At 42.6% G+C, this 14,970-nt stretch overlaps 1 protein-coding gene and 1 long non-coding RNA gene across 3 annotated transcripts in view; both read right to left on the bottom strand.

The window, feature by feature from the left end:
• The window catches only part of SMAP1 (small ArfGAP 1), a 924,147-nt gene that overhangs the window by 80,243 nt on the left and 828,934 nt on the right, over positions 1-14,970 (bottom strand). The gene's annotated exons all lie outside the window — the stretch shown is intronic.
• On the bottom strand, positions 12,532-14,135 carry LOC146817340 (uncharacterized). Its single transcript, XR_014962968.1, has 3 exons — positions 14,031-14,135; positions 13,583-13,656; positions 12,532-13,331 (listed from the first exon to the last, which is right to left on the bottom strand). It is a non-coding gene; the product is annotated as an uncharacterized LOC146817340 (long non-coding RNA).

Raw genomic sequence — 14,970 nt, 5'->3', positions numbered from 1 at the left:
CTATGCGTATTAGGAAAAAACTTGTTTTTCCACTGTAGGATTTAAAAATTAGATCATTTTTTGAACTTTTAACGGTTGACGTACAATTTTATATCTGTAGCTTTTTAAATTAATTTATATTTGAACATGAAAAAGGCCACATTATGAATGGCAAATAACCCATGAATGTCTGTATATTTTAATGCTTTTTAACTGTGTTTGTTATGATTGTATATGTGTCTTTTATGATATTGATTTATCGAATAAAGGAATTTGACTGACTGACTGACTGACCTCAGTCATGCAGACTATGGCACTAATGTGAGAGAGATAAGATCCTATAGTATACTCTGCAATGGCATAATTTCTATATAGTGCATGAAAGCAGATGACAAGGCGTCTCAGTCCCCTGGATCACATAACACATCTGGAGTTGCTTCAAATGGTTGACCTGAGATGTCGAGTGATTTATACTTTTGAGTTTCGCATTTGATGGTCTTAATTTATTTATTTATTACACTTTGTTGTCTTTTAAAATACTTTAACGGTATCTCTCTATTTTGATGGTATGAAACGTTCTATCTAGCATGCTAGATTTATCCATGCCAAGTAAGCACTGTTTATTTTTAGGTGTCGCCTACGGCCAGCTTTTAGTTATTAAAAACAATAGCAATCCATACAGTGGGCTTTGGGTCATCCTATAACATACCACTGGTTGGCTTTCCTGTCAATCTCATTTGCTTGTTTCCTACTCAATGGCTTTCCTTCCTATTTTTGTCCCTTCCCTGGAGCATAGCTTCTGCATCATCCTTTTGAATGGATGGATTAGAACCTTGCACGAATTACGTTCAGGGAACTACATTTTAGGCCTCACCTAAAGTCCGTTTTAGTTCTCTGTTGTCTAAGACCTATTATCACGAATACATTAAAATATATACATTTAGTATAGCGTTATGTTAGCACTTCCTCTTAATGCCTTTCTTGTCTATCTCTTTTCCCTGCATCTTATTCAATGATTTTCTTCTTTATGTTCAGATCCGCCTCTTGAGAATTTTTTATTTACTCTGTCCTGAATGGACTAATTGGATGACTTGTGTTTTCCCATTTCTTGCAAACAGGGAGCCACTTTTTTCTTTGATTTCCAGCACTCCATGGTAGTGCATGCATTTACTTGCTCGCTCTCTCTTTCAAAATGTTCTGCTCCACCCTCACATTTCCCTTCCCCACATCTATTTAATTATTTTATCCGCCAATGTTGTCTTTTTTAATTTGTAACCACCTACTCCCACTTTTCCATTGTTTGTGTACTCCCCTGCTGCCCTAACATTTGGCAGTGATCTCCAGCTCGTTTGGCCCCTTTTTTTGTAGGTCCCAACAACTGTAATTTGCCATTGAAGCATCATAATTAATTTTTTCAAATTTACCACTTGAAGATAGACGTCCACTCTCTTGAATAATGCATAAAAAATGGTTGCTGCATCATGGACGCATGCACAGTGATGCATATGCACGTATATATCATCATGCTGGACTACTGCCAAAGCGCCACGATGCATATGCACGCATGATTGATAATGCATGCACACGATTGATAATAAATGTGCACATAGACATAGTTCTGCTTTTTAAAAACATTTTGCCAATGCTGTCCAGCTTTGACAAACAGCCATTTTTTGTATTACTTTTAAAAGGAGAGGTCAACAAGCTTTGGCAATGCTTGTTACTTTTCTATCAGCACTCAATGGAAGTGCATGTGTTTTCTTTCTCTTTCCCCCTTGAGTGCTACTTCTGCTCATCTGCTGCACCTATTGATCCCACCACTCTTGCCACTCCTTCTGCCCACCCTCCACCACTGCTATCTTTTTTTTAGAAAGCCCAGCAGATGCAATTTGCTTCCAGGCTGCTCAGGTCGTAAAGAATAAAATGCACTTTGCTACACTTTTTATAACTCTTCAATTTCCTGCTCCAAGGTGTGTGTCCGCCAACCTGGAAAGTTAAATTAAAACGAAAAGGACACATCATGACGTGTGTAGATTCTTTATAACGCTGGGGCCAGATGTAGCCTCACAATGCATATGTTGCACAAACGTGATGATTTTCTGGGGCCGATACTGCTCCACCTTGTCAAAAAAGCATTTTTTTTTCTTTCAGCAAAAAGCACTGGAAAATCCAAGTCGGGAAACACAATGGAAACCCAGACCTACTGACTATGCCACAGCTTGCTGCCCAGTGGTGACACTGGGAAAGCCGCAATGACAATGCAGATAGACAGAGGGGGAAACTAAAGAACAGATGGCACTGCTGTTTTGAGGGTATTTTTTTTAATGGCTTTATATGGAAAAATATATTTTGTCATTTTAATGCATATCTGAGAGGTCTCTAAAATGGTACTGCAGTTTCAAAACAGACGTGAGCTACTGAGCCTATGAAAATTCAAACAGTATAGCGCAAGTGAAATACAAAGAACTGTAAGCAACTTTATATAGAGAGAGCAATTTAAAAGGTTTTCTGCACTTCACAGATTTTATTTGAACATCGCTTTATTGCTTTAGTCTAAAGTATTCCTTTGAAGAATGTTGAGATAGTAACACTCGAAATGGTTTTGTTGGCTGGTGGCCTAATTCTCTGATCAGTACAAGGCAACTCGGGCATCTCAGAGGAATTGTGAAAGGACTCTGAAGTCTGGTGGTCGCACTACATTGTTAGATCAAAGATAAATTGCCCTTCATGCTCAGACTGTCAAACATCCCTTATGAGATTTTTTCAAAGCCAAGAGACAAAAGAGTTATCAATTTGTTATTGTTCGTGCTCATTTGTATGTGTATGAAGGAATTAGCATGGTAAATGGTTTTCCTGACTTGTCATTTTCACTTGAGATAAGGAACTTAAAGACTGAAAATGATTTTTCAATGCGCTATGGATCAAGTCATAGAATAAACACACAATTTTCTTTGCAGGTTATTAAATTAAATGGATTCGAAGGCACATGAGAAGCGGGAATATCTGGCAAGGCGCACGCACTAACTTGACGATTTAGTGAAAAGGAGATTAAATTAAATTAGGAACGGATCAAGATTTATAGAGGATGTTGAATATGTTTTGCGCCCTACGCGGAAGGAGTCTACCCATGATGGGGTATGGACATGTGAAATACTGGAAATAATATATATATATATTTCCGTGAAAAAATCGCAAAAAATAATTTCCTTGTTCAACACCTGTCAGAATAGGAATCGTTATAACGTTTTTAGTTTTCAGATACTTTCTGCTCCAGTCTCGACTAGCTCCATTAGGAGTAGGTTTAGAAAGATCCGTTCTTTCGGGGAAATTTAATACAAATGGTTGTGAATGGAGACGATGCTAGAGCCGATGAAGCGTCATCTCATTTACTTTCCGTGCTCGCTCATGCTCCCCTGGGGTCATGCAAATGTACTTGCCCCTAAGGAACAGCTGTTACACTTTGCATACGTTGTGCACTGGTAATTCAAATCTCCAAAAGCATACTATTGATGTTTCTAACCCTATGAATGACTAATAATACATATATGTGTGATCTGCTACTTATTCCATGTGTAAGTCACTTGTTACGTTATCTTACTGGCATCTGTAAAGAGCACGTTCTAACACTCTTATGGCTTTGCAGTATTTTCGCAAGTCCTTCGTTATTGCATGAAAAAAGCAAACAATGCAGATATCAAATGAGCCTGGAGGGGAATTCAATAGTAAATTGACGTATTGTGGCCAGGTGACAGCAAACTGTGATTATAATGAAAGTGTCCACCATTGAGCTAGTCAGAGTTTTCGTTCAGAAGTAGGGCTACATGTTTGAAATCACACATCAGCATGGAGAGAACCTGCTTCATGCACAACTTGTAAGACCTTGGCACCTAGGGGTCATCACGTGCTTGCATGCAGGTTCTGAACATCACATCTCTTTAATTTAAGCCCAAGCATGTTTTTTGATTCTACAGTGGAGTGGCTAATGAATTTATCTTAAATACCTAGTTCCCAAACCACAAATTATAGGTGGCAAAAGACTGAGATACTGGGGATGTGAGCAACTTTTTACACGGAAGTAACAGTTTGTCTTTCATCAATATCTATGATAAAACCATGAAAGAGTGTATAAAAATTAGACCTGTCAACTAAAAAAGAATATTCCACCATGCGAAGAGGGGGCAGGGCTTTGGAGAGACAGAGCATCGTGCTGAGAACTACTTAAGAGGTACCCTTCTGTCTCTTTCCACCACTGACCCACCCAACTGAAAGAAAAAAAAAAAGACACTGGTGCTGGTGTCCTGAGGTGTTTTCACACCCCTTAATCGACATCCACTGTTCAGTGCCTCAGAATACGTGCTGGAAAATCACTCTGTGTCGTGGTTACCAGCTTGTCTTTTCTGCAACTGTGTGATATCGGCTCCTCTCAGGTTGACCGTGTGAAGGGAGCAGATATTGTGTGACACCGTTTGAGGTGGCAGGTCTGAGAATTCTAAATGTTATGCTTGCTTTCCTCCTAGATACCAGGCAGGATGGGATACTAATATCCAAAGTAAAAGATAGGGCTGTAATATGCTGAGCACAAGTACATAGAAAGACTCACACAGCGAGTAGCGAGAGGCGGCAGAAGACAGGAAACCAATCTGTATGAGGACTGATTAGAGAGCTGCTTTTTGCAATCTCCGTTCTGATAGGAAGAAGTTAGTTGGTAGGAGGGAGCATGATTCTCTGTATTCAAAAGTTATGGTCAAAAGCCTGAATTGCTGGGTCTTTTCTTCTTGTGGATGGATGATTAGTCATTATATAGCCTTAGAGAGTGAGTGGAATCCTGCCATGGTGCCAAATCCATGTATGCACAGCGGTAAGATAAAGTGATGTTGCCACCATTCCTCTTGCACACTCAGTGAAGGGAGTAGGGCAGGGCTGAAGAAGGGGCCTTTGAAATGGATTATTGAGAAGTCTTGGTGAAACGCAACACTGGATGTGAAACCAGGGGTACGATTTCATAATTTAATGTGGGTCCATCATGGACCGTCATCTGTGACAGCCAGACTCCAGTTTGTATGATCTGGCTTTTCCTTTGATTTTTTTCTGTTCACTGGATTCAAGATAGTAGATCTGAGGTTATTGATGGGTGATCTTTGATGACAAGATTGCAAGACTCTGCTAGAATGTAGGTGCAACCACCCATTGTGAACATTGGCTAATAACCTCTGGCCCCGTCAGACAATATGAAGAATGTTAATTCGGGCAGCTGTTTGACAGGCAGCAGCATAAGCGTTTTTACCTCGAACTTGGAGATAACGACAACACCAATGTGCTGGAGCAATGCCACAGTTGACCCGAATGTCTGAGTTTATACAGGTATTACTGCTCAGAGATTGCCTTGGCATGAGAAGGCGGACCACAATGTAGGAGTCTCATTTAGCAATCATTAACCTAATTTGTCTGATCCTTCACAGGATGTGAATGTGTGAGCAAATGGCATCAGACGTATTACAACTTCTAGTCAGCCCCTTGCCCTTGCACAAGAGGACATCGATGTTGTGATCAAAAAGGGGCTTGTATGCAATTACTCATGCGTATACTCAGATAGAATACTATCCAATGTGCATATTTTTAATTAATATGAATAAGAGTGAACTTTGTAGTCCATACTGATGAAGAAAGCATAAATCATGAGGAAAATATACTGCAGGAGGTGAATGTGCGTGCATGTGTTAGAAACATGGTCTGGAACAAATCTGCAGTCAGAGAGAAGCTATGGCAGAAGCACTGGAGAAGCATCTGCCATGGAGGAGCAAAGAGACTACCACATGTGGGTTGAGATTTCAGGTCACACAACTGCTTATTTACCTCAATTCTGAGACAGTGTACGAGATCAATGTTCTGCTATGGAGCATTTATGGAACTATTCTCTCTCTGTACAAAAATGTGAAGTTAGGCATGCTAAACAAACATTTGCCACCAAGGTTGGTTGTTTGGTGTCTGAGGAACTAGATAATTTGAGGGAGATCATTTGGTAAACTGCTGACAGTGCAGTTTCCAGTCTTTTGCTGCTGTTTAGCTTACAGGCGTATTCACCATCCACTATAGCAGTCAAAAAACCCTCTACCGTATTGCAGGTAGGAATGATATATCAGATCACAATAGCAAAGTAAGTGGGTCCTATACCCCTAGTGGGCACTGAAGAATAATCATTTACTTGCTTGGTTAACATGATCTTGGTTTTCAGCTTATGCCATGGGTGACCGGTTCCATTGTGAATATATTCAAAAGCAACTGGGACTCAGACATACCTTTGACAGGTTTCTTGGGCAGGCCAACTCTACATACATGCTGTCAAAAACATCATTATCTGTTCCCACGAGTAAGGCTGTAATTTTCCGTAGCACAGAATGACAGATGGAATTAGAAGAGGGATTGCAACCCCTCAGCCTATGCCCCAGGAGTCCAAGCAGAGTATTTGGGTCAGCAACACAATTATTCTGTACCAGTAGTTCAGATCCATTTCAGGAAAGTCCTCCGAAACCAAGGAAACGAATGCACTGGCATTTCCACCCACCGTAACACTGATGCCATCCAAGGTACACATCCCCTATTATTTTAAATATGCCTTTTATTATTATGCCCTTTATTATTATGAGATTTAAAAAAAAGTCTAGCACCAACCAACCAAAAGACCTTCCATCTACCCGCTTTCTTCAGCTCTTGGGTTTACTGGCCAATAAAAGCAGCACTAGATCCCAGTGGTCTGACTGGGCAATATGGAACAATCAGCTCTGCGAGACAGGAAGGTCCAGTCTTATAAAAAGTTCTATTCACAAGACAGGCGATTTAGAATTCAATTTGTTTCTCAATCGGCATCCAGCCCAGTTTTTTTCTGGCGTACACCAGCACCAGCTACAGGGGCAAACTTACCTTTGGGAAGAAAAGGTCTTAGTCTCCTGTGAGTTCTTAATATGCCATGTCCTGTGATCCAAACATTATGGATTTGAGGCACACATGGTAAGTGCTGGTCAAAGAGAAAATCTAGGCTCTTCACCAAAGTACCAGGTGTAGGTGTTTCTTTCAAAGATCGAAATAGCTTTCAGTCGGTCCTTCAATGACAAGTATTTCATTATGTAAATATTTATTGGTCATCTATGCCTGTATGTTCACACTGAAATTCAGCTGCCAGCCAATGGATTTTTCTGAATTGTGATCTACTTTAAGAGGCAGTTAGATATCATCATATATGAAAAGGTTTTAAAGCCTTTGGACCGGAATAAATTGCCCACTGCTTGCACATACAGATAATAAGGAACAGTAGATAAGGATGACCCCTGTGACACTATGCATACCACTGAACTTTAAGGTTAGTGGAAGGTCGACAAAACCACTGATTAACACCAGTTTTTAAGGAAAGAGACAAACCATGCTAGAGCTTGGTCTTAAGTCCAACTGATTTAAAGCGATGCAGCAGCAGTTTATAGTAAACAGTGTCAAAGGTTGCAGAGACAGCCAAATACAAGATCCCTTCGCGTTGCCCCTCATACTACCAAGTTCCAAATCGGTAAAAAAAATTCCATTAGCAACAATCCTTTTTTTAAAATAAAATATTTTATTGAAGATTTCCAATAAACATTACACAGCTCATGCGCACATTGCATCCGAAAATATCACATATAGAGCATCATACACACAGCAAATGACCGCTTTTATATTTTGTGTAAACATCCCCCTGTCCACCCCGCCCGATTGCGTTAGGGTGTGTGGGCTCATTCATTTCAAGTCACCGCCCGTACTGACACCCTGGGATGTCAGATCTTTTCCCATTTTTTGGGAACCACCTGCTTTCACAGATCTGTTTTCAGCCAGTGAACACCAGCCCATGTCTATCTTCAGTAGCAACATTTCTGTGCCATGTTTAAATTGGAAGTAGAGGAAAGTACCCCTTTCCTGACATGGTCACCTCCACTTTTTGCCTAGTAAATGATGCAATTTGGTCAGAAGTGCACTGGGTTACTGCTAACCAGGTCCCCAGTGCCAGATCTCTTTACCTAATACTGTACAATTCTTTCCCCAATTGGCAATACATTTAGCACCCATGTAAGTCCCTAGTAAATGGTACCCCTGTTATCTAGGGCATGGATGCTAAAGTGGTCCCTAAAGGCTGCAGCATGTATTGTGCCAACATAAAGGACCCCTCCCAACTCGCATGCAAACTGCCAGGCTGCATGACATGGTGCAGACAAAAGTGAATATATAAATTTGCACCCCCCCCCCCCCCCAAGTGTGCCATGCCTGCAGACACTGCATGCAATCTGTGTATGTCACCCATAGAACAGGCCTTACAGTCCTAAGGCAGGATACATTATGTTACATGTGAGTACATATCTGCATGAGCAGATATGCCCCTGTAATGTCCAAGTCAATTATTGGACATTGCCAGTGAACAGGGAAGTCATCTTGAGTAAATGTACTGGGCACTGGTAATTTCGAGTTCCCCAGCTACATAATCGTTTCACTGAACCAAAAGATGTTTGGTATCAAACATCTCATATTAATAAACCCACGCTGACTTCAGTGATGGATTTGTTCATACATGCACCCAGAGGGTACCTTAGAGGTACCCCCTGAAAATCTACCAACTTCTAGTGTACTGGCGGACTGGTGTAGACCAGCCTACCACCACAGGCAGATTTCTGACTCCTTGTTGGTGAGAGCCCATGCTTTCTGAGGGCAGAAACAATACCTGCTCCGGCCGAAGGTGTTGTCACCTCCTCCAAGCAGGATGGCTAATAATCAGCATATCAAGGCAGAAGGCTTCAAAGGCCTCTGCTGCCTGTGATATGTGACCCAGGCGTCCCCCATACAGGGGAAATGCCACCACCTGTCCCAGGCCCATGTGGCACCAGGACAGGTGGGAAAATTAGCTAGTCAGGAGGCATGTTCAACAGCAGGCCAGGTACACCCCTAAGTTGGGTTACCTGATGTGAACATCAAAACTAGAATTCTACCATCTTGGTTTTTGGTGGAACTAGGTTTACTGGGTCAAGGTTATGCCCACTTCCTACAGGAAGTGGTCATATAGGGGCATAGTCACCCTAAGGGTGAGTAGCCCATTGTCCTTCTGCAAGTACCTGTATACAGTACGTCTTTCTCCCATAGGAACGCACTATGCGTAAAGACGCATTTAAGTAAACATTTTATTTACCTGAGAAAGTCTATATTTAAAAAATTACTTACCTACCAAGTTCTTGGTATCAAAATTTATATAAAAATACCAGTTCTTTTTCTGAATTGGTCTCGGATTTATTCTTGACTGTGTGTCTCCTTTATTGCCTCTGTGAGAACAACAAATGACCCTCTGATAAGCCTAAACTGCTCTCCCACACTACCACAAAAGAAAGCATTTAGTGTCATAATTTTTGCCTCTAAAAACCAATAAGGGTTTCCTGGACTCTCAACATAATGTACCTCGTTGAAGTATATTATATCGAGAGCCAACTTCCTACAGGAAGCCTGATTGATAGTTATCTAAAATAGACTTCAAGAGGTCACAATGAAATGAACCATCACCTGTTGGGACGTCTGACCAAATGTCTTGCATAAACTTGAGATCATTCTTTAGGGAACAGAGAGTGGTCTAACAAGAGTCAGACAGAGTTCAAAAGAAGATCACAGAAAACAGATGCAGCCTTCATATATGAGCCACCAAGCCCCATTTCTGTTAAAATTTACGGTTCTTGAAGCAAAGAACATTTGGTCAACAATGAGTCTGTCTCAAGTGCGCATTTAGGAAAAACAATGAAATATCTCAAGATAACAAAGTGAACATGAAGTAATATTTATTGAATAAACAATAATTTATTGGCTGACTTAGTTATATGTTTGCATGTCTACTGTGTCTGCTCCAAGACAATAGGCTGCAAAAACGGAATCACTGTGTAACTAAGCACAAAACCACACATGAAATAGTCTTAAGAAAATGTGGGATTCTTGTAGAATAAGAAAGATATGTTCAAACAGAGTCCAAAAAACATCACAGGCTGCTAAATCTTAAGAAAAGGGGAAGCCATGTTTCGAAAATAGGCTCAGCAAGAAACTGACAAAATCTACTCATTGCTTTGCAACATGCAAAGTGGACTGTGTGGTCTTCCAACTCATAGTGAACACAGTCTTATTTTCAAGCCACACGCTCTCTACTTGATACTTTGCAGAAGTTGGTCCCTTATGTAAGCAGGAATACAAGAATGGTCACTGTAATTATTGTCCGATTTCTTTGCTTGATGCAACAGGAAAAAAGATGAGATTTTCCACAGAATTTAGGATGATCAAAAAAGTCGTCCAGTGATGTGCGATATTCAAAAACTATGTACAGCTATGAAAGGTTCAAGTTTACAGGCTTTTGTTATCTTAAAATATATGTTTGCCTTGAAAGACCAGTTCAAACATTTGCAGAGCTGTACAAATAGCAAGTTAAGCACAATAATGCAAAAAAGGAACAAGCAGTAAACAAAAAGAAATAAATGGCAAACAAGTTAAACACAGAAATGCAAAAAGGAACATGTAAGAAACAGAGCATATACAATGTAACAAACGGCTTAGCAGATTCAGGATCCAGAGATGTATACACGAAAAATAGTCAATCTGAGTCACTTCAGGTCTACTGCTGAAGGTATCTATCAGCAATAGCAGTTTTACTTCTTTTTTGAAGGAGGCAGTTGAGGGGTTAGATCTAGTTTCAGGAGGAATTGTGTTTCATACTCTTGGGGCAATACCAGAAACTGAGCTGTTATAAGTTTTCTTTTTGTTGAAATTCTGTGGCATTAACAGTAGAGATTTAGTACTTCTTAAGGAATGACTCCCGCCAGATAATTTGAGTTTTTTGCCAGGTAGACTGGAGTATTAGGATGGAGAGCCTTATGCAGGGGGGGGGGGGGGGAGGGAGGGGGGCTTGGCCGGAGATGATGGTGGATGCGTGAGCAGAGAGCTCCGCATCAGCCTCGCAGTTCTCCTGACTAATTGAACGTCAGGGGTCACACAGCGAGCCAACGGTGCCCCCGGGGTTGTGAACACGAGGAGCGTACCCGAGACCTACTGCTCACAGACCGCACCGAATATCGGCTGTGACGGAGGAGCTGCATTGAGAAATTGAGGAGGCTCAAAATGGCGGCAGGAGCGGCAGAGACATACGCAGTGTGCTGGGCTCTGGTCTAAAGGTGTGGGCGGCATCGGGGTGCTGGTCTGGGGTTGCACTGCCCTACACTGTGCCCCACCGCCACAGCTTGCTGAGGGCGACACCGATCGGCGGCTCAGCAGCAAGCGGTGACATTGTGGAGGTACAAGTGGCTGCACCCTGAATCACTGAGCTGGAGGCGGAGCGGACCCCTGCCTGCTGACAAAGAGCGTCCTCCGGAGGGCGCATTGTTGCCGCTGTGGAGACTGGACTGGGATGCATCCCCTGAAACGTTGCTCGGAGATCCGAGGACCCCTGGACGACCGGGAGCGGTGCTGTGAGTACGAACTGTTGTGGGGTGCTAGACGACTGGCCCAGGGACGAGAAGCGAACAGGCGGCTTGCGAGTGCTTAGCGGTGCAAGGCTGGCCGATAGCCTGCACTGCGGCCCCTTGGTTTCGGACTGGCCTGCTGCCAAGGAACGTTGCCAGAGCTGCGTGGGGTGCTGACCAGAGCTCCCCCGGAACAGGGACCTGAAAGAGTAGATCGGTGGAAGTCACGGTGCTGGGAAGCCCCCGGAGAAATTGAGTCTGGTGTTATGGTCAGGGATTGCCCGGGAGGACACAGTCTAATGCCCAGGGGAGCGCATTGAGTAGCTGAGGCCCGGGAACACGGCGGAGACCGCTTGTCTCACTCAGGGCCAGATTTGAGGAGGCTGGTGGCAGGGGGGCCGGGACGCCAGGCGGAGCCTCCTTGGGGGGAGCCCAGGGAAGGCCAAAGACTCCGATGCAGGGGAGAAGTGCACAACGACGCCTAGTAAGATGGCGGCCGTAATGAGAGCGGTGGCATAGGATGGCCCCATTGTGAACTGTGGCACATGTAGGTGGGCTGATTGCTGGTGACCCAGCGCCTTGGGGACCCCTGTTGGGAGATAGCAGATGAAGACAGAGAGAGGCTCCGGCATCCTCGGTGAAGGCAGCGACCGAGGGGCGACTGTGGGCGGGCCCGGCCCAGAGTTGATAGCTCTTGATGGCAGCCCTGACGACTGGGGATTGGGGCGCAGGAGAGGAGCCCGGGCAATGCACCCAAACCTTGAGCTGATCAGGTGAGGCGGAGTGGGTGCTGCCAAACCATCGGTGTGCTTCATAAGAATCACACCCCTACCACACGGTGAGTTTGGGTTGGAACACCACCACAGAGCACCTGCCACCAGTCGATGGAAGGAGTATAGGTGCACAGGGTAGGCCTGCGCCACCATGGGCAAGACCAGTGGTCGCCAGGCTGGAGTCCCCCAGGAGCAGGAGGACGATGCTACGGACCAGCCGCGGACTGTACAGGAGATCCTGGTGCAGCAACAACTTCAAGAAATCCTGAAGGCCATTGCAGACGCGAAGGCGACCCTCCACCAGGACATCAGTACTGTTGCCGTTCGACTTGGGCTGCTAAGGGATGAACACAAAAGCTCTCAGAGAGGGTCAAGAAAAATGAAGTCAGTCTTGCAGAGCTAACACCGGCGCAGAAGGACATGACATAGCAGATGAGGGCCCTAACAGACCGGGTGAATGTTCTGGAGCAAAGGGCCGAAGAATAATAAACTACAGCAGAGGGACCCTGAATATATCAATGAGTGAGGAAGAAATCAGGGAAAGAAACTATTCAAAAGACAAAACTTCCTACACTAATCTATTTAAGTGGAAGGCAATATGTCCATGAGATAAAGTAGAACCCACAGTCAACGGTGTATAAAACTATGTTATTTCATTTATTAGCTCATTTTTTCATTTTTTATCATTTTTTCAAAGAACATATACATATATATTTTTCAGACTATATGATGATGCATGAAATACAGTTGGCATCGAAATATTGAAACACAATTGTGACTTATCATAAACACTGTACAACCATAACATAAATAAGAAACATATATACAACATATATTACAAAAAAGTAGAGACAGTGAACCTGAAAACTCAAAAAAACAACAATATATTGATGATTAAAACCATAGGTTGTGAAGTTTGAACATGGGACCAGCGCCAACGCGCGTTTCGGAGCTCAAAAATGCTTTTTGCAGGCTCCTTCTTCAGGGCATGTTAAAGTGGTCTTTCAGAAAAACAAGGCTTCAGGGCCTAGTTTGATGTCCAACCTCATAAGATAAAGTTAAACATTGAATATTGACAGCCGTTGGTCTGTGGGTATAAAAGCCACAATAAGTAATTGTGAATACTATTTTAGTTTTTCAGTTTATTTAAAAGGAGGAGCAGGAGCTATAAGGAGAGAAAGAGAGTAAGGAGCTCTTATACACCCGTGATACAGCAATCACCCAAGAAAAATAATTTTTTGTGAGGAAGTGCCGATCCAGTTCCAATCACCTGAGTACAGAAGATGAGGAATGTCGAGAAAAAAGAGTTGTATGAAAAATATTTTAGTATAAACATACTTGTCATGAAGAACTCTTATACAAGAGGATACCTGTAGGGCAGCAACTTCAATCTTTAATTTAGCGTTAAAAAGCTACAATGAAAAGAAAAGAACACAATGACCCTTGCAAGATCTGAGAACATAATGGGCAACTGTATGGAATTAGGCAAAACTCTCGGGACTAAACTGAAGTGCTAGTAAGCAAGAAATGGGATTTTTTCTTATATACGAAAGGGAATTGCAACCCCAAATTATATCCGTTCATAAGGTGGTAAGAGGAATCTGTATCTAGCGGAGCGTATAACATGAATAGAAGACGAACAATTTTAATTCTAGAAGTACGTCTAGTGCTGGAAACATGCATCACAATAGATTATTACAGTGTATTCAGTAGAAAGAAGATTATAACAAGTGGCTTAGAATTTTGGAAGGACTTAAAGGTAAAGGATTATACCCAAGCTACTTACTAAAATATCACTGGGCGTGAAGGCAGTATCAAAGCCGATGGTATGCCGTCAGGGCCTGTTCAGTATAAATAGACGGGCACGTAGTGAAATCCAGAAAAATCAATAAGGATAATCACGCAGTTAAGATTAGCCTGAAAGTGTACAAAAGACAGGCTATATTAAAGTACCTAGATGTGTTTTGGAGGACTTAATGTATATGAAACCAGGCCCACTTACTTACCCAGCTGCGACAACAAAGAGCGTGCTAGCAGTGTCCGGGCCGAAAATTTGGGGGCCAGTCAGGAAGTTATCTTAATATGATGTACGGACCCGTGATGGTATAATTATGAAAAGGTATAGGTAATCTCAGGGTTTAGATGAAACCTGAAAATATACAAGTTATAGACTTTGTCAGAATTTAGAAGAGGGGAAAAGGAGAAGTATATGTGCGAATGCTAACCAAGTTTTACGACAAGTAGCATATTGTTTACCTGTTCAAATTTCTATTCAATCATTAGAAAGGCTGGTATCTTTGGGAAGTAAGTCGGGTACTCAGCGTGGGCGATAACAGTCATTAAAGTAATCTACAAGAAAGATACGCATGGTTTCAAAATTACTGCTCAACGGATGACGTGGGCGAGTTTTTAAAGGATAAAAAAGTGGCTGTAAGTAGCGTAAATACAGTCCTTACCAGGCATTTCAACAGATACGTGTCACGGGTTCCACTGCTATCGCTCTCTGCGTAGGGCGATATGGAGACTGGCGTTTTCCTTATAAGGAGAACCGGGAAGTGATAGAAGCTAATCATAGACACTGAAATGGGACTAAAAAGTCAACGGGGAAGCAGGCTTAAGATGAGGACCCGATTCCGATACAGGCTTTAGCACCAAAGTGGAGGCGGACATCTTGGTAGGAGTGTAGAACTCTCTAAGGCGAATTCATAAGGTTTACCAGAGGAAGC

Source organism: Triturus cristatus, chromosome 6 (assembly GCF_964204655.1).
Source record: "Triturus cristatus chromosome 6, aTriCri1.1, whole genome shotgun sequence".
NCBI lineage: Eukaryota > Metazoa > Chordata > Amphibia > Caudata > Salamandridae > Triturus > Triturus cristatus.
This window is presented reverse-complemented; position numbering and strand designations above follow the sequence as displayed.